General features: G+C 45.5%; 1 protein-coding gene across 4 annotated transcripts in view; it reads left to right on the top strand.

Annotated features, from left to right (window-relative positions):
* STYXL1 (serine/threonine/tyrosine interacting like 1) overlaps positions 1-25,838 on the top strand; it is a 299,858-nt gene that overhangs the window by 224,400 nt on the left and 49,620 nt on the right. The window lies entirely within an intron of this gene.

Raw genomic sequence — 25,838 nt, 5'->3', positions numbered from 1 at the left:
TAATAAGTTGTTACTTAATATATACACAGAATACGTTAAAGCAGCAAGCCAAAATAAATGACACTGTCTACATGTGAAGAAGGAATATATGTTATTTTCATATTTTCTATCACTCACTCATGTGCATAGGTGTCCAGCATATATAGTAACACAAAAGGGCAACCCAATATTCTCTTGTGGGCTTGGGTTTCTATGATACAGTAGGTGAAAGGGCCAACAAGGGAATCATTTGGAATAAGGGATAATGGGAATATTTAGATTAATCTGTGATGCCCGAGTGTGACATCTCAACTAAATTGGTTTTACTTACTACACAGAAAAGCACAGATTATTAAAGAGAAATTGAATCATTCATGTAGGCAGGGGTATATATGCTTTTTTAAATCGTATTGGAATCAAACAAATAAGAGATAAAGGGCTTCAGAATAAATGATAGCTTATGGTACATTGACAATGTATAAGACAATATAAAGCTAGAGTTGTAAAGTTTGCTAACATATGACAATGTACTCAATAACCACGTGCTCAGTACAACCAGAGAATGTTCTGCTTTGAGTGGAAACACTCATGGGAGTGATATGAATTGTCCAAAGGAAAGATTGGCCGTAAGTCAATGTTTTGGTCTCATATGATAAGTACCTACTAGACCATCTGTAGGACTGCGATGTTTATTCTAAGATGAATATAGGACCCCGCTAGAAATGAGAAAAGAGGATCAGGGCTGTAGTGAAACAAGCCGGTCTGTATACAGTAGCATACGCCTGCAGTGGCAACAGCAGCAAAAGGGAGAGTGCTGCTTTGATCGTGATGTGTGTGCAGCTAGAAACCACTACCTAAATTAAACAAGCATTCGCAAAGCAATCGTTCTCACCTTAGGGACCTTATATGTATTTAGCTATGCAGCACTCTGGGTGCTGAAACATCTACTGTTCTTTAACATGGAGGGAAAGTAAGCACCAAACTGCAAAGCCACCAGAAACCTTTAAGATACAAGTACACTACAAAAATCAGTGGGGGAGGAGGGGTTCGAAACACATCAACATCCTCTTGCAGGGCTTAGGAACATGGAGACTATTTACCCAATGACCAGTAACTTATGAATTGAATAGTGTGGGCTACAAGATCCTATTTATCCTACCTTTAGTTCTCAATTTTACTGCATAATTGTGCTGTCCAGTTTAACAAATATTGACGAGTTACATTATTTCTCGCTTGATGCAATCAGGTTTGTTCTCTTGTACATCAATTTAGTATACAGTTAAGAAAGGGAGGTATTCTGTTCACTACTCTAAAATTTTAGGTTTAGCCTTCCTTGCTATACAAGGCCGCCACCTTTGTTTTGCATAAACCATGTCAAGGTAGACAACCTAGTGGATAAGCTACACATGAAACACGTAAAAACCACTGAAGTTCCCTGGAAGCATTAGTTACATAGATGAACTGGCTTAAACCTGTTATCACTGAAAGCTTTGTACATGTAGAATAAAACTGAAAAGAACTTAGCTGCTTGTGGTTGGAAATGATGTTCAGACTACACAGGACAGTTAATAGCTAAGAGAAAAATAATACATACAGTGACCACTGCAAGAAGTCTTGAATGTTGAGATACTATCTGTAATGTCTTTGTACGTGTCTCCAACCTGCTCATACCAAAATCATATTTAATTATAATAAGTGAGGATGGATCGCCTGTTGGCTGGGAGCCTTCACAGTTGCCCTCTGCCAGTCTAGACTTGTCCATTCCAAACCCTTGTATGGCGGTATTCCCTGGCATAAAAGAAATCTCAGGATAAGGGAGCCAGTCATTCTCTGTGTGAGATTCAAATGCATCACACTTGCCACCTGAAGTCCATCAAAGCCGCACTACATGGTGGGTGTGTGTTTTAAATGAACAGAAGAAGACGTAATGCAGGGCAACACTGTCAGACGGGCTTCGAGTCATTGCTTTTATTTCTTTTTTGCTTTTTCTCTTTGGCTAACACAGGAGTCAGATAGCAACAATGCAGCTGAGGAAATACAAGAACAAACTACTTTAATGTTTATTACAAAACAACTATACTTTCTCAGTCTCCCCGTCTTAAGTGCGTCGTAAAAATGGGAGACAAAAAAACTCCAAATAAGACCCACACCATTGCTACATAACTGCATAGTATCAGATGAAGCTGTGACATGCAAATCAGTACGATGAAATGATGGAACAAGGGGGATTCAAACTAATCACTTGTACTGCCTTGAATGTACCAATTAGAGGGGTCCCTATTCTTAAGAGGAAAACTATTAAGGTTGAGGTACTTAGAACTGCTGTAGACAAAGCCGGTAGATGGGCATTAGCACAAATTAATTTAATGAATTCAAAATACGTACTATGTGCCTTGTACGGATCAAACATCGATGATGTGTGTGTTTTTGACCGTCTTAACATTGAACTTTTGGATTGGGAAGGCGACATAATAATGATGGGTGATTTCAATTGTGTTATGAACTATGCCAAGGATACGACAAAGATGAATCCTTCACAACGTATGCGTAAAACTAGGGCAGCTATTTTAGAGTTATCGCGCATTCATAACTTAAAAGATGTTTGGAGGAATTTATACCCGAAACTTGCAGGATATACATATTACTCTGTTCCCCACAAAATGTGCTCTCGCATTGACATGGCATGGACGACAGATCGTGTCTTGGATGGTTGTAAAATGGAGATTTGTCCAAAAATAACCTCGGACCACAATCCCATTATATTACGGTTTCATATTCTACCTACTAATCTGGCTACTAGGTTATTTTCTTCCCCAAGATATTTGGTAACAGACACTTTATTTGTTTCTCAATTGAAGAAACATATCAAAGAATTTTTAGAATTTAATTTAGAATCAGCTCACCCCATTTATGTATGGGATGCATGCAAAGCTGGCATTAGAGGGTTTGCACAGCAGTACATTATAAGACAAAATAAAGAACAAAAAAACAAAATTTTGGAAATGACTTCTAGAATACGGTCACTAGAAGAATATTTGGCCGAGGCTATGAGACAAGAAAACCTAGGGGGACGTATTTAAAAAAACAAACCTTTTCTTGAACTTAAATTGAACACCCTTCGATCCAAAACGAAAACATTTTTAAGAGAAAGAGTTCGTTTGAAATTACATAAATATAAACAGTCGCAATATGAAAGCGGCGACAGAGTTAGTAAGATTCTCGCTTATAAAGTCGCTGAAGATAAGGCCAATTCTTTGATTAAAAACATTAAAGGGGCAGATGGGGTTAGCTAATACAACCGGAACAGATACTACATCAATTTGTAAAATACTATGGCAACCTTTATACACCCAAATTTACCCCTACCGAAGAAAACATACAAAATTATTTAATCAAGAATTGGACATTAGATAGGGAACCAGATTTAATGGAACCACTTGAAAGACATTTTTCACTTTCCGAACTACAATTGGCTATCTCTTCTCTTCCATCGGGGAAATCCGCCGGTGACGATACACTTCCAATTGAAATGTATAAATGTTGTAGTGAGGAATTGTTACCTACACTTTGCTCAGTGATTAATCAAATTGGAGATACAGGCAAAGCCCCCAACTCCTGGAAAACTGCCAAAATTATCCTTTTTAAAAAAAAAGATAAGTTACCTACAGAGTGTGGGTCTCACAGGCCCATCTCCTTGATAAACGCCGATGCCAAGGCTTATTCCAAGTTACTAGCCATGAGATTGGCCCCGCTAATGCCTAAATTAGTAAGTCAACACCAACATGGTTTTGTAACCGGCAGAGACACAACAGCACATGTTAAAACTGCTATTACTGCATTTGACGTTGCCACCATTAATTCCTCTCCACTCGGTATGGTGTTATTAGATGCAGAAAAAGCATTCGACCGAGTGGGGTGGGATTACCTCTGGGCTATACTAAGGAGGATGGGCTTTGGGAAACCGTTTTTAACCAGGATTCAAGCACTTTACGATTCCCCCAATGCAAAAATAGGATATGCCAATTTAATTTCTAACACTTTTCCGGTTTTAAGAGGTACACGCCAAGGGTGTCCCTTATCACCCCTTTTGTTTGCTCTTTCAATGGAGCCTTTCATTAATGCGATACTAACTCAAGATTGTATTAAACCATTTACTTATGGCAATAACTCTCTTAAGATTACTGCTTACGCAGATGATCAGGCAATTTATTCAACTGATGTAGCGGAAGCTATGGCTGGTATCGTTAAGGAAGCTGACGAATTTGGTTTGGTTTCAGGATACAAACTAAATTTGAATAAAACGCAAATCATTGTTAACTACAAATTGCCAGCCACAGTCTCGGGGGTATGTCATATAGCAAACTACTTAGGTATTAATATAACATCTAATTTAAAAGAAATAATGACTCTAAACTATGATACATTATTGAAAGATACAACTAGTCTTCTTAAAAAATGGCATAAGGTTCCTTTAAATCTCCTAGGCCGAATCAACCTTATAAAAATGAATATCCTGCCTAAATTTTTGTATTTATTTAGGTCCATCCCTCTTTTTATTAACAACTTATTCTTTAAAAAACTGGATGGTATTCTAGACAGTTATATTTGGGGCTACAAGAAAAACCGAAGAGCTCTTTCTTTTCTTAAATTAGCAGCTAACAAGGGTGGCCTTGAATTCCCTGATTTCAAACTTTACTTTTATGCTTCTTTTTTGGGTCGGATACGCAGCATTTTTTCTTCGAACTATCCTTATTTTTTCACCAATATATGCTTGGGGCAAACTCTGTACAATTTCTAGCTAGAAACAACCACCCAAATTATTTCAAACGAGTCAAGTTCAAGACCGCTAAAGATGCGGTTCATATATGGAATATCATCCTGGCAATCAATAAAACTACGTTTTTCCACCCTAAGCTAAGCATGTGGAACAACCCGGGCTTACCTGAGATTTTTAGCGACCCAACAGTTAGAATATGGGCTAATCACGGTATAAATTACCTCCGTGACTTATACGGCGCATCAGGTTTTCTAACATTTGATACCCTAAGAATACTCTATAAACTTCCCGAAAATGCTTTATTTAAGTATATACAGATACATGATTATTTCGTGAACAAAATGAAATTAAAGGAAATTTTCGATTCAGAATTATGGACCTGCATTTACGGAGAAACAACTAAAGATATAATTAGCTTGGGGTATAAATGTTTATGTCAACACAAACCTGATGACTGTATTAAACTTGCACAAAAATGGACTACTAATTTGAGTACGCTAATCTCCCCGCATAACATATCTACTTTTTTTCATAACAGTAACTCTCTAACCCACTCTTCCAGCTTAAAACTTCAATCGTATAAAACAGTATGTCAGCTATACTATACGCCACTCCATTTTTACAAATGGTCTGGGAATAATGCATTTTCTGAACGCACAAAATGCCCAAAATGTGACTTACTAGCTGCTGATTTAGTACATATAATTTTTTCATGCCCGGTGTTGCAGAAATTTTGGGATGATGTAGAAAATGTGTTGAAACTGAAAATATTGATCTTCTTTAAACTAACTATTGAGATGATTTTTTGGGGAATACAACCAAATATCACCGCCCACAAAGACTTAATGTTTATTTTAATTTCCTGTGCTAGATTGATAATTGCTAGGGCTTGGATCTCAGATAAACCACCACTGGTAAGTGAATGGTGGCTTTTGATAAATGAGATACACGATAGGGAATTTTCCTCTGCAAAATTTCGTGGGAAACGATCACTGAAGAAAGTGAACAAAACATGGGATATTTTGTTTCCTTTTAACGAATGAATGTTTTGTTTTTTTGTTTTTTTCCCTACATAAGATTTTGGAAAAGTTCCTATTTCTCCGTTTTATAATTTAATGATCTGATTTACATTCTTTTCGTGCAAGATTTCAATTGTTTGGTAATATACAGATTATGCTGCTTAGTAAATCTGATGGGTGATATTGCCGACCAAGGTCATCTCTCGGTTAGGAAAACAACGAACTTGGCTAATAATATCGGGGAACCCCTACTCAGTTGAATGACTTTTTTGGTTTTGAAGCTAGCTATTAGCACACTCGATAATTCTTTAAAATGAAAATTATGTAATATTTTTTCGTGACCTATGGTATATTCCTTGTTTACTGCTACTTGATTAAGCTTTTAAGGAATTGTGTGTACTATAATTTTTCTGAAAATGCTTTAATTCTGTAATGAATGATTGCTTGTGCTGTCAATAAAAAATAATAAAAAAATAAAATAAAAAAAAGAAGTGTTCCACCTCACAGCGTTCGCCACCGGTGTTGACGTTCTCTAGCGTGCAACTTAGCGGTTCCCTAATAATAATGTCCAAACCTGCAGCCATCCGAACACTCCTATCCAGTCTCACCACTGCAAAACTTGGTGGTGCAGTGACCGCAAAATCCGGGCCAGAGTTTCCTTGACCCATGCCTCTGTAACAAACAGGCAGTCTAACTGCTCTGTCCCAATCAACTCACTCATTTCTAGACTGTGTTTTATAAGGGAGCAGGAATGAATGCACAACGCATATCATCTTCTGTCCTTGTTATCCCTCCCATATGTCATTCGCCATTCCTGGGGAAGGCCTCCTCCGTGGCCTTCATCTCCTCAACTTTACACCTCCCAGCATTCCAGTTGCACAATGAACATCACTACTGTCCCCTCATCCCAAGGCCTAGCACTTCTCCTCCTCCACATCTCGCATTCTGCTCCAGATTTATAATAGTTTGCTTAATATAGGTAAGCGTAAGCCGGTGTTTAGCTGTACTCAAACTGGCAGCATCCCTGACCCCTGGTCCCCTTCAAGTGCGGACTGGCGTGGATGGGCTCGCCTTAGGCTGGTCTTCGGCGTATCTAAATCCCGAGGCCGGCACATACTTCAAGAGGGAGCGTCAAACAACTAGAACGCCTCCCTCTACAAAACATAGTGGCGTGATGGCAAACAGATGTCCGCCAGAGGAAATCAATGGTACCAAAAGGAGAGTGAAAAGTGGCTCTAGCAGGCCCTGTTCCAATGCTACCCACAAAAAATTCAATTCAAGAGACAATAGCCACGTAATTATATGCAGATGCAGAAAATTAGATTTAAAAAAATACGGTGCTAGCTTGGTCTGGCCAACACTGACACTGCAGACTCGCAGAGTTCTATCTGGTATACAGGCAGATCATCCTTCTAGATAATGGGAAAATTGCACCAGAGGTGTGTGTGCTGTCAGTGACCATAAACCTTTAGAGGCAATTGGTTTCTCGGGAATTTCAAAATTTCTGCATGGAAGAGTCCATCTCTACAAGAGGCACACAGACCAACTGAGCTATTGCCCAAACTAGTATTGGTTCGCTTGGAATATTACACTAAGGGGTGCACTGGTGCGGATAGGTTTATGTCAAGTGGAAGGTTATGAAGCCTGAAGATGAGACCTTGGCAGTCCAGTGCCCTGCCTTGAGATAGGGAGAGGACCAGGCTTAGTTCAGCCTCCTGTAGCTCACATTGCCTTCCAAGTCCTCTACTTTGACATCTCCCCTAGCTCCTACCAGGCTGCAGACACCTCAGTGCCCCCGGCACGTGGAATTGGGAGAAGAGACTCCCATGTCCATAACCTTGGGCTTCATCTCCTTTTTGACAAGCAGTGCTTTGTTTCCTAGTTATATTTAATAACATTTGGGAACTATGAGCCGGATGTACCAAACTGCTTTACCCATTCTGCCTATGAAGAAATGTGTTGATACATAAGGCTCTATATTTTATTGGATCGAGTTATGGCTGTAGTGCAGAACCATGCAAAACAGTATTAAAATACCACCCTGTTTACAGCAACCAGAAACAGCAAAGGGATGGATAAACAGATGCACAAATCTGAATAATGAATGAACATGTATTCAGAGCGCACAACCATGTTGACCTCTGTCTTTCAGGACTGCACATCTGTTCTCCGGAGCGTTTGGAGCCTGCCCCCTCCTGCCACCCAAGCAAAATAAGCACTGACAAAGCCAATAGGTCTTCTTTATGCAAGTTATTTCCTTTGTTGTTGGGTTGGCCCTATTGCACAACAGGCTTGGCTGCGGTGGAGCATGACAAAGTTTCTATTTAAAAAAACAAAAACACTGTGATGTGGCCAGCACTGACCATCTCAAAGTGCTTTTTTTGCATGCAGGCGAGGGAGATGGGAGGGGTTTAATTAAAACATTTTAAACTTACCTTACCAGGTCCCGCACCGCCTCAGCTCCTGGCTGGGACCCACGTTTTCCTGCTGCTCTCCTGAACAGGAAGCAGCCACATGCAGCATCCTTCCCCTCCCCTAAGCCAATCACAGCGCTGCAATGGCATCCTTGTGATTGGTGGGGACGGCGCTCAGCCAGGCACGCATAGGGAGGGCATATTCTCTATGTAGGCTGTATGCAACCTACATAGAGAAAACGCAGAGTGACCATGACTCGTTTAGTCGGCCCCATAGGGCCGACCACACTGTCAGGGCCCACAGCATTGGGCAAGCACTCCTCCCTGACCCGCCGCCCGCCCCAACTAAGCATACCCCTCTGTTTTCTCGCAGTGCAAAAGCAGAAACATAAAATGGTATTTAAAATATAATTTCATGTTTTGGCTTTCTCGCACTGTGAGAAAGTAGTGGGGCGATGCTCCATCCCGCTAATGGAGGAGCCGCCACTGGACTGTGGAGCAAGATGGTGCAAGCTACGGCGGGAGGATGTTTGGGGCAAGTAACAAGAGCAAGCATCACAGGATGGTGGGAGTAGGAATAATACAACACAAGGAAGCAACTAGGCAGGTTGAAGGGAGCAAGTAACAACGCTGACAAACAAAATGTGTTGTCAGAAAGGTCAAGCAATAATGATGGGGAGGGGACAAGTAACAATAGAACAACAACAACAACAAAAAATTATCTGACCTTGGTAACTTGATTTGGTGCTCCATGTAAAGCTTTCCAATGCCCTTGGTCTATTTTAAGCAATATATTTTGTTTTAACTTGCAATGTGGAGTGGAACGGGGGTGTAAAAATTCGCTGCAATGTTATGGAGTGCTACATCAACAAGAAAAAAGTAGCTTCAAAAGCATGAGGAGTGGAAGGACACTGGGCAAGGAAGCAGTACTTGTGCCACCTTCTAGGGGAGGGATGAAGAGGAAGTGAAGTCAGCACATGATGACCAAACAGAAGCAACGTCATAAAATTGACAATGAATCCAATAATTGTAAGCAATGGTCAGGCTCTAAGCCCCCTTTAAGTAAACAAAATGCCTAAGGAAAAGACCTAAAAATAGAACAATGTTCCAATCCTCTCACACCAGATGAAGAGTCCACAGGCAAAATATTCAACAAAACAATTCCTCCTCACATTCAGAGAAAGAAGGCTTGGTCCCTTGAAGTTTTACCCTCTGGAAACACAGCACTTCACAGAAATTCCTGAGCTCAGTAGGTGTCCTTGAAAAAAAGGGTCACAAGGCACCCTACAGGCTTGTGAGTATTCCGGTCCAAGATGCACCTTCCTAACTCAGGACATTTTATGTGGGCACTTCTTTTGACTAATAGGATGAGAAGACTGATTCTTTACTTTGGAATGGTATCAGAGCAGTACTGGCACAACCAGTTACACTCCTTTGTTCTTCTAGATACAGGTTGAGAACAACACAGTTGGAGTAACTTTTATCATGTGCTCAGTCAAGTGTCACAACATCAGCTTGCTGGCTTCCATATTGAACACAACAATACTCTACACATAACACCTTTTCACACCATCACATTCAGAACCAGGCACCTCACTTACAGATCTTGAACACAAGGACAAACCTGGACATAGCGGTATGCATTGCCCTTATGAGCTAATTGATGCAGATGTCATCTACATATGAGCAAGAAATTAAGGGTTCATTCAAGTTCTCTGTGAATTATAGCTCCTCCAAAGTGGTAGCTGTAAAGAATGAAGGATTCCTTGGATCAGGTGGTCTGATCTACAAGGCATCTCGCTTCCCAGTACACACATGCATAGCAGCAGCTGCACCAAGTAGAGGTGTAAGGTTTCCGCTACTTTACCTTGGCATCCAAGAAAACAAGTGTGGTCCAATTATTTCATTGGAAAGAATTTTATCAGAAGCCTAACCTGTCCCTGAAGCGACACAGAGGAGGCACTCACAAACATCAGTCTTTAACTTACACACACAAACGCCAGAATTTTGTAAAGCATTTGACACTCTCTCTGAAGAGCAATTCTCCTGGGTGAATGGTAGATGGTATTTAGACAGCACCATATTTGCTGTGGCATGTGCAAATCTTGGTTCAAACTCACAGGCATGGCTCTCAGTTTCACTGCTCCCAGGCATTCCTAGCTCGAGTCCTCTTGTTTGCAACCATTAACACAAGATGGCTAGCTACTCTTCTCTACCTTAACAAGCTGTCACACAATGTGGTACTGTGGAGGTGATGGGGAAATGTATTCCCAGTATCTTGTAAAATCACCCGTCAAGGACCCAATGACCCTTACGTGTCCTGTGGATCTTCACGAATGATGCATATCATGATCCTTATACACTGAGGGTTTGGTTGTATGTTTGCGGTGGATGTGGTGGCGGAGTCCCTCACCCTTCGTTGCCTTTAAGAGTGAGAGTGGCGAGGAGCTCATCGAGCTGCATGGGCACCCTAGAATGGGATGCTTTCTTTATTTGCCTTGATCAGTAACTACATTGTACTTTGGAGATGATTATGTAGTAGTGTGCAGACATAATGAGGGTGGAGGTAGACACCTCTAGTCAAGATCTAGCAGAAAATGAGGGTATTTTGTGCCAACACTTGGGGTCTGCATACTCCTAAGCGCCTTCAGACTGGGAGGTAGGGAGGGCATTATTGTATATGGGTCTCTGTTAGAATTTCACAGTACGCTTTACTTTATTGGGTAGGAACATAAGGTCCTCTCATGCGATGCTTCAGAAGGCTCGTCCTACTTACTCTGATCATCATGGATTTTCTTGCGGATGGGACACTCACATATTAATAAAACACACATGCTACCTTGTACTCCAGTTGACCCCTTAAGTGTTACACGTAGACCCTCACCCAGCTCATTGATTCTGCTAAATGATGTGATGTATTTCTTCAACTTCACTGGTGCTTAATACACTATCAATTTGCATGAAAGACAATATACTTTTTACTCTGTGCATAATTCGTTGTTCCTGGATCAAATATCTTCTTCCATCAAATGACCTCGTCCGTACAGAATATTCCCAAGAACGTTGTCTGACCGACACAGCCCAGTACTGACAGTGAAGCTCCCACACTTGTGAGTCTGTATCAGAATTTCCCAGCAGAGGCTGGGGTTCTTCCCATCCCATACTATTCTGATGAACAGTGCACATAGTTTAGCAAAGACGTGCTTACTTACAGGAGTCCGTATATTGATAAGCAATACAGAAATATTGGCAAGGCTATCATTTTGATCAAGCCTATTCTGCCTGCCATCAAAGTGGAAGGTGGATCTGTCTCTCCACTTGCAGCATCCATTTCTTGATGGCATAGCCATAATTATGTCTGAGGACCCACTCGGAATTATAGCCACTCACACTTTTGCACTTTGGTTTGTGTTGACCAAGTTTAGATAATAGCTTCCCCGTCCCATTAGACAGATCACCAACATTGCGCAAGGGCCATTCCAGCATTTCAAACCAATATATGCATCCAAAAAACATAGGGACGGCCTGAATATCCAGGTTTATCTGATGTATAAGCAAAAATATAACCCAAAGATTATTAATAGTGGCTCTACCGGGTATAGCAATGTTCCTCCTCATCTTTACGAGCCTGGCCATTCTTTCCCAAATACTTTATTTCGCACTCAGTTGCCTCCCGGAATTGTTGATTCTGTTCCCCAAACTATTGTAGTATGGAAGGACCGTGCCTCATAGTGCATTTCTGTTTAGAGTTTGCTAGTGTCTTCCCCAATCCCCAGCAGATCTTGCTGGGATCATATGGCCATCCGTATTCAGGTTTGTTCAGCTGTTGCTGTGCCACTGATGTTCACTTTAAAGGATTCCCAGAATGCGGAGAAGCTCGGGACAGATATTTTGTTTACATCAAGAGTTCAGTAATAGCTGAGGATATTTTCGCCGTAAAGACTGTGTCATCCTGGGCCCCTGAAGGGAAGCACCAACAAAGCTGCGACTAAGCAGGGTCGAGGAGTTCATCTAGTACTAAACTGGGGAGTGGTCACAGAGCCTATGGGGCATGTCTTGTGCTTCTGTCACCCAGGTCAGTTACTCTTTGGACTTAAGCGTCATTGCTGCACAAACATGCCTTTTCATTCCCCTGTGTTCACGCCATAGATGCAGTACATGGTGCATTGTCCTAACTACATCAGGATGGTCAACCTACTGGCGGTAAATCCTTCTCATACCTTGCCGCCAAGACATGGAACAACCTCCCCACACAGCAGCGACAGACCCAGGGCCTGCTTACCTTCAGGAGACTTCTCAAGACCTGGCTGTTCGAGCAGTAGCTGCACCCCTCCCCCTCAGCGCCTTTAGACCCTCATGGGTGATTAGTGCGCTCTACAAACTATTGATTTGGATTGAAAGTATATATTGATGAGTCAATAGCAAAGTTAGTCTCCCACATATGATGTTGTTCGCGTCATGCTGCCTACAAAGGATCAATATCCCCTCAAAAAGCTCTAGTGAGTCTGCATTGGGGGCATAGATATTGATAAGAGTTATTGGGTAGTAATAATTTCCCTAGCCGGCCTGTCTGTACTAGCTCAGGTTTAAAATAAAGCGATTTAACTATCAATATTGCTATCCCTCTGGCATATGAGCTGTAGGATACAAAATGTCAGTATTGCCCCCATTTTCCTACAGAGTTCTGTCTTTTGCGATCAGTTTGTCCCATGAATTTCCAGGCTATGAACTTAAATGTGCAAGTCATATATATCTATTGGGTATATGGTAAAGAAATATATAGTACTTGCTCATTACTGTTGCAAAGTCTTTGTCGTTCTTGTCAACAGTGGGGCTTTGTATATTATCAAGGCCCTTCATCTGCCCATAATCACATCAAAGATGTCCCTCCCCAACCCTCCTATCCCACTGAATTCCCCAGCTCCCAGTGAAAGTGCCCTGTCCCCAAATCAAATTACAATTGAAATAACACGTGATTAACACCAGGGGGGAACAACACTATCCACCGAAGCCCTTCAAAGTTGAAAAGAACAGATGTAAGAGCATTAATTGCTGTTTTAAAGCGTAAACAACAAATGTATACTTCTTATGCATCTGGAAGAGTTCTAGGGGCGTGCGTTCTAGGAATACAAGTATAGCATGGCAGCTCTAGCGGCCATAAATAAGCATTATCATACAGCGTCTGCCCCCGCCTCACCTGGCAATGCAGCAAAAGTGAAAAACAAAATGGTAATAAAATTAATTACCATGTTTATTTTCACTCCTCCTAGCCCGAGCAGTGTTTAGGGTTGGGGCTGCTGCTGACTGGCAGCAGGGGAGTGTTGCTCACTCCACCAGTTTATACTATGCAGGTCTCTTTGGGCGGCTGTCGACGGCCAGCCTGACATGGGCAGTGTAAACCTCTCTACCTAGCTGTCTTAGTCAGCAAGGTGAGGAGCAGGCACAGGCCCCTGTGCCTGCTGGAGCGTTGAGGAACCCCGCTCCAGCCAATCATGGCACTGCTCTCATGCTGTTCATCTGCAGCATAAGAGCAGCATTGGGATTTGGAGAGGGTTGGCTGAGGCTCCTGCAGCATTCGAGGTGACGAGGAAGCATAGTTAAGTATGTATTTACATTTTCTTTTTTGACCCACTGACAGGTGCTGTGAGAAACTCGCATTGCATTCAGCCTTAATTCCAGGGCTTTCAGTCACCGCCCATTAAAAAAATCTGTTAGAGAGCCATGATTGAGACATTTGGAATGTGAGCATATAGGCATTGTTATTTAGCATTGTGCCTGCCACTGTGTTTGGCACCAGCTCGACGACCATCCACTTTTGAGGGTCACCGACCGCCACTACAGTCATATATTAAGTCTTTAGAAAACATGGAGACATGAACCCAATTCGTTAACAAGGTTATCAGATCAGTACTCTGTGCACAGTCCTCATTACCTAGCTGGCAGCAGTCTTAATTCGACACCGCTCGGTTCCCAAGTAGTGTCCAGTCTTGAGTCCTCCAGTGGGCGGTGGGCTGTTTGCCCGTTACCTTTCCGCTTTCTAATCGTAGGCCTTATAGGGAGGGTCACAAGGGGGATGATAGCATCACGAAGAACAGAGGGAGGGCACATTATGGAGGTTTGTTTCAAACAACTGCCTGCTGGAGGTGACACTGGAGAGGGCGACACCACAGAGGGCAGGTGTGAAGGAGAGGGACTGCAGACACATGCACTCTCAGAGTGCATGCCGGTAAGTAAAAAAGAGTTCCTGCTTGAACCTGCTGGTCATTGGTAGGACACTGGCCTTTGGAAGCAATACTTGGTCCAGTGCACCACAGTAAGGATGAAGGCTCCAAAGTTCAGGAGGAAGCGGGAGGCCAGGTGGAGCCGCTGACCAATTGGAAGCAAGGAAAAGAGTGACATGGGAGCTGATCAATTGCAAGTAAAGTTAAGTCATTTGCAGGCTCTTAGCTCCTTTCAGGCCTTGTTTTTACTTACAAGAGATTTCCAAAGCGCTGTGCTTGCGAAACCTAAAAGGAGCCATGGTACTCCAGGCTGCCCTTATCTATGGCGATTTTTAGGGCTTTATTACGATCACTGTAATTTAAGAGGCATGCAATTATTGGGGGCTCGGGGGGCTCCAGAGGGAGATGAGGTGGTTTGGGGCCCAGTGAACTAAAGGCATATTTAGGCCACAAGTAGTTCAAAAAGTTGTGTCAATCCAGATAGTCTCTGAAAATGCTTTCACAGAAGATCTCCGGTTTTACAATATCTATGCTTTCTGTCAGGCCAGTTATCCAGATTTTAGACACAGTATAAGGAGCAAGAAGGGGAATTTCGTTCTCTGTTGTGTTTACAACATTCTTGGTGTGGTGAACATATTTTTTTATGTAAGGCAAGGCTGCAGTACTACTGATTTTTAAGCTGGGGTGGATGCTTACTGTAGCAGAATTCAACATCTCTACAGCAATGTGTTGTGCTTGATTCAGGGGAGCACATGGAAGCACAGACCCAGCAATCCTAAATAGTAAAAACAAGCATTGGCAACGCCAATAGGTGTTGCCTATTGAGATCTGTTGGCCTTGTCAATGTTTTTTAGTCATGTTGCACAGCAACGCGTCTTCTGTGCAACATGGCACAAAAAAGTTAAATGAAGCGTCCAGTGTTGACCACATCATAATGATGTTTTTCCCTTTAAGCCACGTTGCACAGCAGCTGCTGTGAAATTATTCTACAAAACACTAAAGCCAAATAGCACTCGTATCTATGCTATCTATTTGGCTTTGATTAATTTGATTGTGGACGCTGGGAAGAAGGGTTGGAGGAGCAGGGAAACTGTGGCAGAGGACAGCAACACAATGGAGATCGGGAGGAGGGCAAGAAACACACAGGAGGTGGCGTGATGGAGGGAGATATCAGCATCAACACAATGGAGGGCGAGGGGAGTGCGGAGGAAAGCAACCCAAGGGAAGTGCGGTGAAGGGAGGGAGGAGCAAGACAACGTAGGGGAAGGCGGGGGCCAAGAGCATGGACATTGGGATGAGGCGACGGACTGGTGACATGCACTTTTAGAGAGCGCATCTCAAAGTTTTTTTTCAAGTATCTGCAGGAGCTTATGCCCAGGGGAAGGACATTGGTTGCAGACAGGAAGGAGTACTTGGTCCGTGCTCCATGGCAGGGACACATACTGAATCCTCTGGAGAAAGTAGGAGGCGGTGGTGAATAATAAGAAGCAAGGAAACAAGAGTGACGTCTAAGTCAATTAGTGGTACGTGATGGGCAGGCGCTAAGGCCCTTTTATGCTTTTATTCATTGCCAAAAGATTTTGCCGACAGTGCATGTGCTGTCTTAGTCAAAACCTAAAGATAAGGGGCCTCATTTATGAAAATTGACGCATCACTGAGTGAAAACAGCGATGCGTCACTTTTCACTGCGCTCTCCTTGCGACACCAATGATGCGTCATATTTACAGTATGACGCATCATGGCGCAAGGAGTTACAGATACATCAGTATTTATGACGTATCTGTATGGCGCAAAAGTGATACATTGCTGGAGTGCGTCACAAAAGTGACGCAACTCCAGCAATGTGTCCTTTCACATGGGGTAAGCCCCATCTGAAAGGGCCTGCGTCAGTCTTACGCCTGCTGTGAGGCAGGCGTAAGAAATTGACGCATTGTGTCCTAGAAGTGGCGCAGTGAAATCTTATAGATTTCACTGCGTCACTTCTATGACCCTTTCTTGCGTCAGAACGCCCCACCTGCATACATTATACCTGGCGTAGGTATAATGTAGCGCAGGGGTTTACAAAGTGACGCATCTACCTAGATGCGTCACTTTGTAAATATGGTGCAACAAGGCACATTTTTTATGCTGCTGGTGCGTCAAAAAAATTACGCGCCAGCGGCGTAAAAGTTACGCACAGCCTCATAAATGAGGCCCAAGGTCTCTGTGTTCATGCAGCTGGGAGGCCAGGCCCCACCTCTGTCCAAATCACAACTCCGCTGTAAAGCAGCATCATGATTGGCTAGGAGCCTGGGTGCTTCCGTTCCTGCTGCCAGTGCTGAGCGAAGAGGACGGAGGAGAGGCGGCGGCGTGAACAGGGAGGTTTCGTTTATTTTATTGTTCACCCCCCTCCCCCCCCCCCCCCCCCCCGCACAGCCACCCCTGTTCCGAGGGAGCAACCACTGGTTGCCACATACATTTTGCAGTGTTTCTAGAGTTTGGCGTGCCCTGGTTCGCAGTCCCGCAGGGTAGATCATATGCCCTCACTGCCCCTCTAGATGTGTTAGAAGTCTCACGTGTGATAAATGGCCGATCTGCAATAGATCCAGCCCATCCGTTCAATGGCCTGTGCTGTCACTCACAACAAACAGCGCAGTGATCACCAGCACAAAATGGCAGACACAGTATATAAGGATCCAGGTGAGGGCAGGTTCCCATCTGTTGTGGTCACAGCATTCTTGGTGTCGTCAACATATTTTTTATATTAAGATTGTTGCTTTGTTTATCCCTTGCAAAACAGGGCAGAACTATCTTTGTGTCAGTTAAAGCGCTACGACTCCCACTTGGCCTGGTTCATGCAACGAAATCACTCGCTCTAAAACCTAAATAGATGCCTACTCTTAAGCGCCACTAGATGGCACAATAGTTCCAGCGCCTGCTTCTCTGTTCTCGGGCATGCACCAAAATGGTCAAACTCCATAGTAACTTCGTGGGAGAATTTAATCCAGCGGATTAGAATAGGACCTGAACTGCTACTGCCTAGGCTAAACAAGCATTGAAAATGCAATAGGTCTCGCAATAGAAGAGTTTGACATTTTTCGTTTTTCAAATGGATGAGTGGCGTTGCGTGGATGAGTGGCGTTGCGTGGATGAGTGGCGTTGCGTGGATGAGTGGCGTTGCGTGGATGAGTGGCGTTGCGTGGATGAGTGGCGTGTGTGAGTGGCGTTGCGTGTGTGAGTGGCGTTGCGTGTGTGAGTGGCATTGCGTGTGTGAGTGGCGTTGCGTGTGTGAGTGGCGTTGCGTGTGTGAGATGTGTGTGCGACAGATGTGTGTGTTTGTGTGTGCGGTTGTGTGTGTAGTTGTTTGAGTGGTTGTATGTGTGAGTGGTTGTTGTGTGGGTGGTTGTGTGGGTGGTTGTATGTGTGGGTGGTTGTATGTGTGGGTGGTTGTATGTGTGAGTGGTTGTATGTGTGAGTGGTTGTATGTGTGAGTGGTTGTATGTGTGAGTGGTTGTATGTGTGAGTGGTTGTATGCGTGTATGGTGGTGGGGTAGGAAATTAAACAGCAATCGAGTTTTGCATGCGGTGACTGTTGCCATGTTTTCGCCGTGCCCTTGTTTATCCCCTTACCACATTTGCCCTGGAGTTTCGTTGGCTGTGCAATTTAAGGATATCCCTGCCTGTCTTGGCCCCCGGTAGCAGGGAGGAGAGCGCGCCGGACCGGTCGCGTGGCACTGCTATGGACCCCCGTGTTATTCTTCGAGAGCAGCGCTGCTGATTGCCTCAGCAGACGTCCGGGTAATTATCTGCAGGTGGCGTTGCCTAAAGCGCTGCCATTATTATAAAAATATAGACCCATGACAACATATGAAAAAGCCAACACACAGCACGGTACTAATAAAACATAGTTGAAACGCACTCACATGTGTGCGAGAGGCAGGCGATCATGTGGAGAAGCGTCCTCGGTTACAAACACCTCGTGTAACTAACAGCGGCAGCATTTTAAAACATTGTTTGCACTTTAAAACAAAGAGATTACGACAAACATATGTTTAGTTTAGAAGAAAGTGCTTGTATTTTAGCCCACCTTAACAGTACTACAACAGTGCGTTATAGAAGCCAAAGGAGGGTAGGGCTGGGGGAGAGTCAATGGCTGCAGCGCTACCCAGCATGAACCCAAACATCCCATGTACATTATAAACGCACCAAAGAAGACGCAGCCTTGGTTACAAACACCTCGTTTGACTAAGGCGAGAGGGGGAGGTGGGGGTGCAACTCTGTGTGGCTTGTGCTCTCCTGGCGCCTCTGGTCTGTTTACTGTTAACACATGGAATTCCAAAGCAATCATTAAGCCGGATGGCTCCGTCTATGTTGTGCACCACTGGCGCCTTTTGTCTGTTTCCAGCAGAGAGGAAGGAGCTGGAGAAGCAGGAAACTGAAAGTACGGCCGGCCACCGGCCAGCCATGAATGAACCCCTCGGTTGCCTGCACAAAAATACGGGCATCAGAAGCAAAAAAAAGACGCTGCGAGGCAAAGAGAGAAAGGGACGCGGGCTCATGTTTGTTTGAGGAAATCAGAGTTTAAAAACGAAAGGCACTAATCTCTTGCTCTTTAAGTTCTAGACATGGTTGTTTTTTATGTTTAAATCAAAAGAACTTTTGGCATGCTTGAGATACTGTAAAGAAACATACGGGCATCAGAAGCAAAAAAAAAGACGCTGCGAGGCAAAGAGAGAAAGGGACGCGGGACAGATAGAGAAAAGAAGAAACGGGTAAAACAAGACGGAGGGCATTGCTGTGGGGAGGGGGGAGGAGAAATGCGACACGGCGGGCAGGGGAGGGGGCGGAGCGGGGAGAGCGGCATGAGGGTGTGAAAGCAGCAGGGGCCTGGAGTGCGGCTAAGGGAACTGAAGAAACGCGACACGGCAGGGGAGGGGGCGGAGCGGGGGTGTGGGAGGAGTGCGGCTGAGGGAAAATACATGCAAGCAGGCGGCTGGGGGCATGTGCACGCGCTTTTAAGCTCAATGCACATGCGCATTAAGCTTGAATTTCACGGGCACTGCAAGGAATCGCCACGATTCCTTGCAAGTTGGTTAAAGACTGTTTAAGCCCCAATAGTCTCGCAAGCTCGATGCGCATGCGCATCGACAGGCGAGACCTAAAAAAGAACCCGAAATCACAGAGGAATATAATTCACAAAGGTAGCTGCCAGCTGCAACCTCCTTGCCCCATAACACACCCCCACCCCCACGTCTCTCAACCCCACTCGCATCCAGTCAATGAGGGAGTCCAAATTAGGTCCGCAAAGCAATGCATGCCACCTTGAAATTTAATTTTGAATATACATTTAAATAGATACCAGCTATATATATAGATCTGAAAGAACAGGTTGCAGAAAAAAGAACCGCCATCTGCCTGTTTCTCTGGTCCTTCTCTAGCGGACTCAGTGTTTCAAGGGGGGTTTGTTCGTTTGGGAACCGGCCTCTGTCTGTCTCTTATGGTTGTATGCGGGGATGCGAGGATCTTTGACCTGCTTTAGCGGTCTTTTCTTCCTCGTGCTGATTTTATGCTTAAACGCGCGTCCTGCACAGCGGACTTTACGCGTTGATTCCCCCGTTGGCATGCGGTGTTGCTGAGCTCCTTCGCTTTGCCTTGCCTGTTTTATTATGTTGCTCCGCTGCATGTTTCTTTGGTGGGAAGGTCTGTCGGCTTCATTGGGGAGGCGCGCCGGACTTCCTCCGTTTTTGTACCTCGGTTGGGGGCGTGCAGTGGGAGGGTTGTTGGTTGCCATGGCGACTTGGAGCCTTTTTTCTACCGATGTAGTTTGCTGTTTCATGCCTGTCTGTTTCATTAGCATTTTTCTGGTCATAGAGGGTGGTTCTTCTGCTGGGGCTGCTCCTGACTCCTTGAATATGGCTTCTGGTTCTGGCGTGCAAATCCCTTATTTGGAGGTGTTGCAGAAGATGATTGATTCTGCGGTGGCTGCTGCTTTGCAGGACAAGGTGGCTGTTCCGCCTGCTAAGAAGGCGAGGGCTGATGATGCTCCTGCTCTTGACTCTGAGCCGGAGGAGGGTGTTGACATCAAGGGTCGTTTTGTGCAGGGTGCCGACCTTAAGGTGGTGCTTGGTCACATTCGCAAGAATTTGTTTTTTCCTGATTCTATTGTGCCTTTGGAGGATGATTTGTTTGCACAATATCAGCGTCCTGAGCCTGAATCTTTGCCCCTTCATTCTTCTGCGTTGAAGGTTTTGGAAACGGAATGGAAGGATGTGGACAAGGCTCTTTTCCACGTTTTTGAATAAACGTTATCCCTTGCAGGACTTTTCAGTGAAATTTCCTTCCTCCGTTAAGGTTGATTCCTTGATGGCTAGTATGTCCTCTCATGGGACTGTTGTTTCTGAGGATTCCTCTCCTGCTGACCCTGTGGATCGTAAGGTGGATGGTGCGGTGAAACGCACTTTTGCTGCTGCTAATTTTTCCATCCGGGCGGCGGCCTATTCTTCTTACGCCATCCAGTCTTTGCTTTAGGATTTTCAGTCGTTGGCATAATTGTTGGACCAGGGAGAAGATGTGTCTTCTACGCTGGCTATGATGGAGCAACAGGTTTGTCTCCTTTCTGACGTATCGTTTGATTCCTTGGGGGCGGCTGCTTCTGTGGCAGGGTCTTCTGTCGCTGCTAGGAGGCAATTGTGGCTCCGCTCCTGGAAGGCTGATGCTACGCAGAAGGGTCTGTTGATGAAGATCCCCTTTACTGCCGTTAAGCTGTTTGGTTCTCCGTTGGATGATATGGTGAAGAAAACGGCAGAAGACCGAAAGCTACTTGCTCCTGACCGGCCTGGTCGCTTCCGTGCTTTTGGTTCACAGAGGGCTTTTGGTCCTTCACTGAGGGGCCGTGCGAGTCAGCCCTTTCGTGGGAGAGGGCGTGGCCGGGGTGCTCCTTCCTTTGACAAGTCCCGGTTCTCCGGCGCTTCTGCCTGCTCCTCTCCTGCTTCAAAATCATGACTGGGTTGCTCCTCGAGTGGGTCCGGTTGGGGGTCGTCTAGCTTTCTTCCGGGACTCTTGGAGCGAGACTGTTTCAGATCAGTGGGTCCTTCAGGTGGTCTCAGAGGGTTTTCGTCTTGGGTTTACCCAGACTCCCCCAGACTCTTTCAGGTCCACTCCTTGTCCCAGAGACGCTCTGAAGAGGGTGGTGCTTTTGGAAGGCATCGAATCCCTTGTGCAAAAGAGAGCGGTGATTCCTGTCCCAGGAGTACAATTGGGGTTGGGAGTGTATTCCATTTTGTTCCTGGTGTCCAATCGCACAGGGGATCTCAGACCTGTGATGGATTTGAAATGGGTGAATACTTTCGTTCCTCATCAAAAGTTCAAGATGGTTTCTCTCCAGGTGATCCTTCCTCTTGTTTCTCAAGGGGATTTTCTGGCCTCGATAGACTTAAGAGATGCATATCTCCATGTGCCTGTACACGCCGACTCTCAGAAGTTTCTACGGTTCTGCGTCCTGGGTCGGCACTATCAGTTCCAGGTATTGCCCTTTGGGCTCTGCTCTTCACCCAGGGTTTTTACTAAGGTTCTGGCCCCTCTTATTGGCTATTTACATGGGGAGGGCGTTAGCGTTTTTCCTTATCTGGACGATATTTTGATTTCTGCTTCTTGTCTTTCTAAGGCGGAGTTGCATGTCCGGCAGGTGTGCCATGTCCTGGAGAGTCACGGATTCCTGGTGAATGTCCCGAAGTCCTCCCTGGTTCCTGCACAGGAATTGACTTACATTGGAGCGCTTTTCAAGACTCAGTTGGGGATGGTGTTTCTGCCCCTGCTTGGATTCTGTCTCTGATCTCTGCTGTTCAATCCCTGTTGTTGGGGGCCTTCTCATCATGTGAGCCTGTGGTTGAGAGTGCAGGGTCTGATGTCGGCATCTTTGTTGTCGGTGCCGTGGGCTCACCTTCACATGTATCCGGTGGTGTCACATATTTTGTTGCATTGGGACCCCTGTTCCCTAGATATGACTGTTTTGTCCCTGTGTCCTCCGAGATTCGGGTGGTCCTGAGTTGGTGGTTGGACGTGGTTCATCTGTCTCGAGGTCACCCCTTTCTGGTTCTTCCATCTCGGATTCTCACTACCGATGCCAGCCTGTTGGGTTGGGGTGCTACTCTGGGGGATTCAATGACGCAAGGGGTTTGGTCTCGTTCTGTGATCTCCTGTTCCTTCAACTACAAGGAACTGAAGGCGGTTCAGTTGGGCCTGTTGGCCTTCTTGGATCTTCTGTTGGGTCACCATGTGCAAGTCCGGACGGACAATCGAGTGGTTATGTCATATATCAACCATCAGGGGCGTTGCAGGGTTCTCTCCCTCAGTTGCCTCAGTCGTCCGATTTGTTCTTGGGCGGATTTGAACCTGGCGTCCCTGTCTGCAATTTACCTACCTGGTCGGGAGAACACTGTGGCGGACTGTCTGAGCTGTGTGTTCCCCTTCATGGGTTCTTTGTCCCTGACGCACTTGATGTTCGGGAGGTTGGGGCGGATGTTTGGGTCTCCGATTGTAGACCTCTTTGCGTCCCAGTCCAATGCCAAGGTCCGCTGCTTTTGCACAATTATGCCTTGCTGAGATGCTTGGAGGGTAGATGCTCTGTCGTTCCATTGGCTGCAGGGCCTCTTGAATGCCTTTCCCCCTGTTCCCCTGATTCCAGGTGTCTTGCAGAAAATCAAGAGGGAGGGGTCTTATTGTCCTTCTGATCATCGTTCCGGGGTGGTGTCGTCGCCCTTGGTATCCCCTGTTATTGGAATTGGCCTTGCCTTTCGTGCCTTTCCCTTTGTTGGGCCCTCTACTTCTGCTGCCTGTGTTCCGGTCCCTGGGTCTGCGGGCCTGGCTCTTGAGAGGGAATCCCTGATCCGAGGTGGTTGTTCGTTGGCTGTTGCTGGTGTTATTCAGCAGTCCCGAAGGCTTTCTACGTTAAAATCCTATGCTAAGCATTGGAACAACTTTGCTTCTTGGTGCCTACGTCGCGGTCTGTCTGTGGCTTCTTTGGACCCGGCTCGCATTCTTGATTTTCTTAATGAGGGTTTTGAGTTGGGTTTGGCCATTTCTACTATTCGTGCTCATTGGGCCTCCATTCAGGCTTTTCATGTCCTTCCTTTGGTTTCGGTGGCTCCTTTGGTGGGGTGGCTTTTTAAGTGCCTGTCTTTCCAACGGCCCGGCCTATCCAGTGTCTTCCTCCTTGGGACCTTCTTTTGGTCTTGCGTTCGTTGCAATCTGCTCCTTTCGAGCCTTTGGAGACGGTTGATTTGAAGTTTTTGACACTTAAAGTCTTCTTTCTTGTGGCTACTGCTTCTGCCAGGCGTATCGGGGAATTGGGGGCTTTCCTGCGGTCTGCTCCGTTTTTGGTTGTTTTGATGGATTGTGTGGGCTTGCGCCCTCATCCTACGTTTGTGCCGAAGGTTGATTCCTTCTTTCATCGGTCTGCTGAGGTGGTCCTTCCTGTTCTTTGCCCGGATCCTTCCTCGGATGAGGAGTGTCTTTTACATCTGTTGGATGTTCGACGTGCCTTGTTGGTTTATTTGTCCCGCACGTGTTCCTTTTGTAAGGTGGACAATTTATTTGTCAATTTTGGTTTGTCCCATCAGGGCTTGAAACCTTCCCTTTCCACGGTCAGTCGTTGGATTAAGGAGACTATTTTGTTGGCGTATGGTTCTGTTTCCGCGGTTCTCTCTCTTCCTATTCAGGGCCGTTCCACCAGGTCTGTTGCTGTCTCTTGGGCGGCGTTTAAGGGGGTCTCCATGGAGGATGTTTGCAGGGCTGCCATTTGGTCATCCCCTCGTACCTTCATGTCCCATTACCGCCTTCAGGTTGGGGGTGGGGGCTCTGTTTCCTTTGCCTCTTCTGTGCTGACTGCTGGTGTTCCTTGAGGGGATTTATTTTGTTTATCTGCCTCTTGTTAATAAACTTGTTGTTTGACTGCCTTCGTGTTTTGGGCTGTTTTTCCTTGAATGACGCTGATATGCTTTGGTATCGGCTCAATGGTTAATACTGTGGCGAGGAAGACGGACGAGGAGGTAATGCCCCGGTTACTTACCGGTAATCTTCATTACTCCGAGTCCTTGTCCTTGTCTTCCTCGCCACAGTATAGTTTCCCTTCCCTCCCGGCCCTCTTGGTGGCTTCATGTCTGCGGCTTGGATTTCAGGTCATTTGGCTGTTTTCTGTATCCCTTTATGGGATTGGCTGAAGCCACTGAGGGCGATCTTGGAGGGAGGGAGAGGGAGACTAGAGCGCTAAGTTTTGCTTGGAGTTTCTGTGGGAGCCAGAGGCTCAATGGTTAATACTGTGGCGAGGAAGACAAGGACTCAGAGTAATGAAGATTACCGGTAAGTAACCGGGGCATTATGTTTTGGTGTAGCCACTGGAGGACGCCTGTTGCAGAGCATCTTTTAAGGGATGGAAAACTCAGCAGGCAGTAACTGGATCCATCACTTCACTTGTATTCGTTGAAAGAGTGCACGTGTTGCCCATTCGTGGAAGCAGAGCGGATCCATCTTGCTTTAAGCAGTTTCAGTCTTGATCAGATATAACATGAAGAAGTTTTAGCCACAAAGAAATCCCACCTCAGCATCATTAGCAGCTTGTCTGTGGGCTCAAGTGACGTCAGCCCACACATGCTGACAGCCTCTGTCTGGGCCGGCGCGAGGCTCTAAGACCGTAGTAATGGACACCTGGTGAGTTGACTCTTCCCAAAGCTGGATTCAGTGAGACTAAATTGTACTTAACCTCCACGGAGTACCTGGACGCCCCTCTGTTGCATCCTCTGGCTGGGACAGTTGAGAGTTGTCGTCCCTGCCCGCAGTATCTGTGGCAAAATTCCATGGTAACAGGGAGCCTCCAGTGCCAGACAAGGGGGGACAAGCATCGCCTTGTGCACCCACCCCTCGACTCATACTGCTCTCGTGCACTGAAGCTCCCAGACTGCACCACACAGCCCCCTGAGTGTGCATGCTGAGCTGTCTGCCCCTGCATCCACAAAGTATAGTCCTGCAGAGTTAACTGTTTCTAGTGGGCCACCAATAAAGCATTGTCATTCCTCCCAGTCCACCCTGGCGAACAGCATGGCGGCCAAAGGACACAAGCATTCACTCTCTGTCCCTGAGCGACCTGCCACTGACCCTGCAAGGCCTTGTGGGCCCTCCAGCATACTATGCATCATCAAACCTTACAAGATGTGCATTTTCATTTGTTCGTTATTTTATCTATGCTTGAAAAACACACATGCTGTATGAGCAAAACGTGTTCAGGACCTATGTATTTATCACCACCTCCCCTTCTTGTCTCGTGGGTGAGCGTGGAGCAGTGGGGACAGTGAGGAGGTACCAGGAAGCTGATCTCCGACTCCAACCCAGAACACTGCATCTGAGGATTGAACTCTCTATGGGATTGGCAGCTTTGTCAAGACGTGGTAACACCCTC

This window comes from Lissotriton helveticus, chromosome 3_1 (assembly GCF_964261635.1).
Source record: "Lissotriton helveticus chromosome 3_1, aLisHel1.1, whole genome shotgun sequence".
NCBI classification, from domain to species: domain Eukaryota; kingdom Metazoa; phylum Chordata; class Amphibia; order Caudata; family Salamandridae; genus Lissotriton; species Lissotriton helveticus.
Note: the sequence above shows the minus strand (reverse complement) of the source record. Positions and strands in the feature narration are given on the sequence as shown.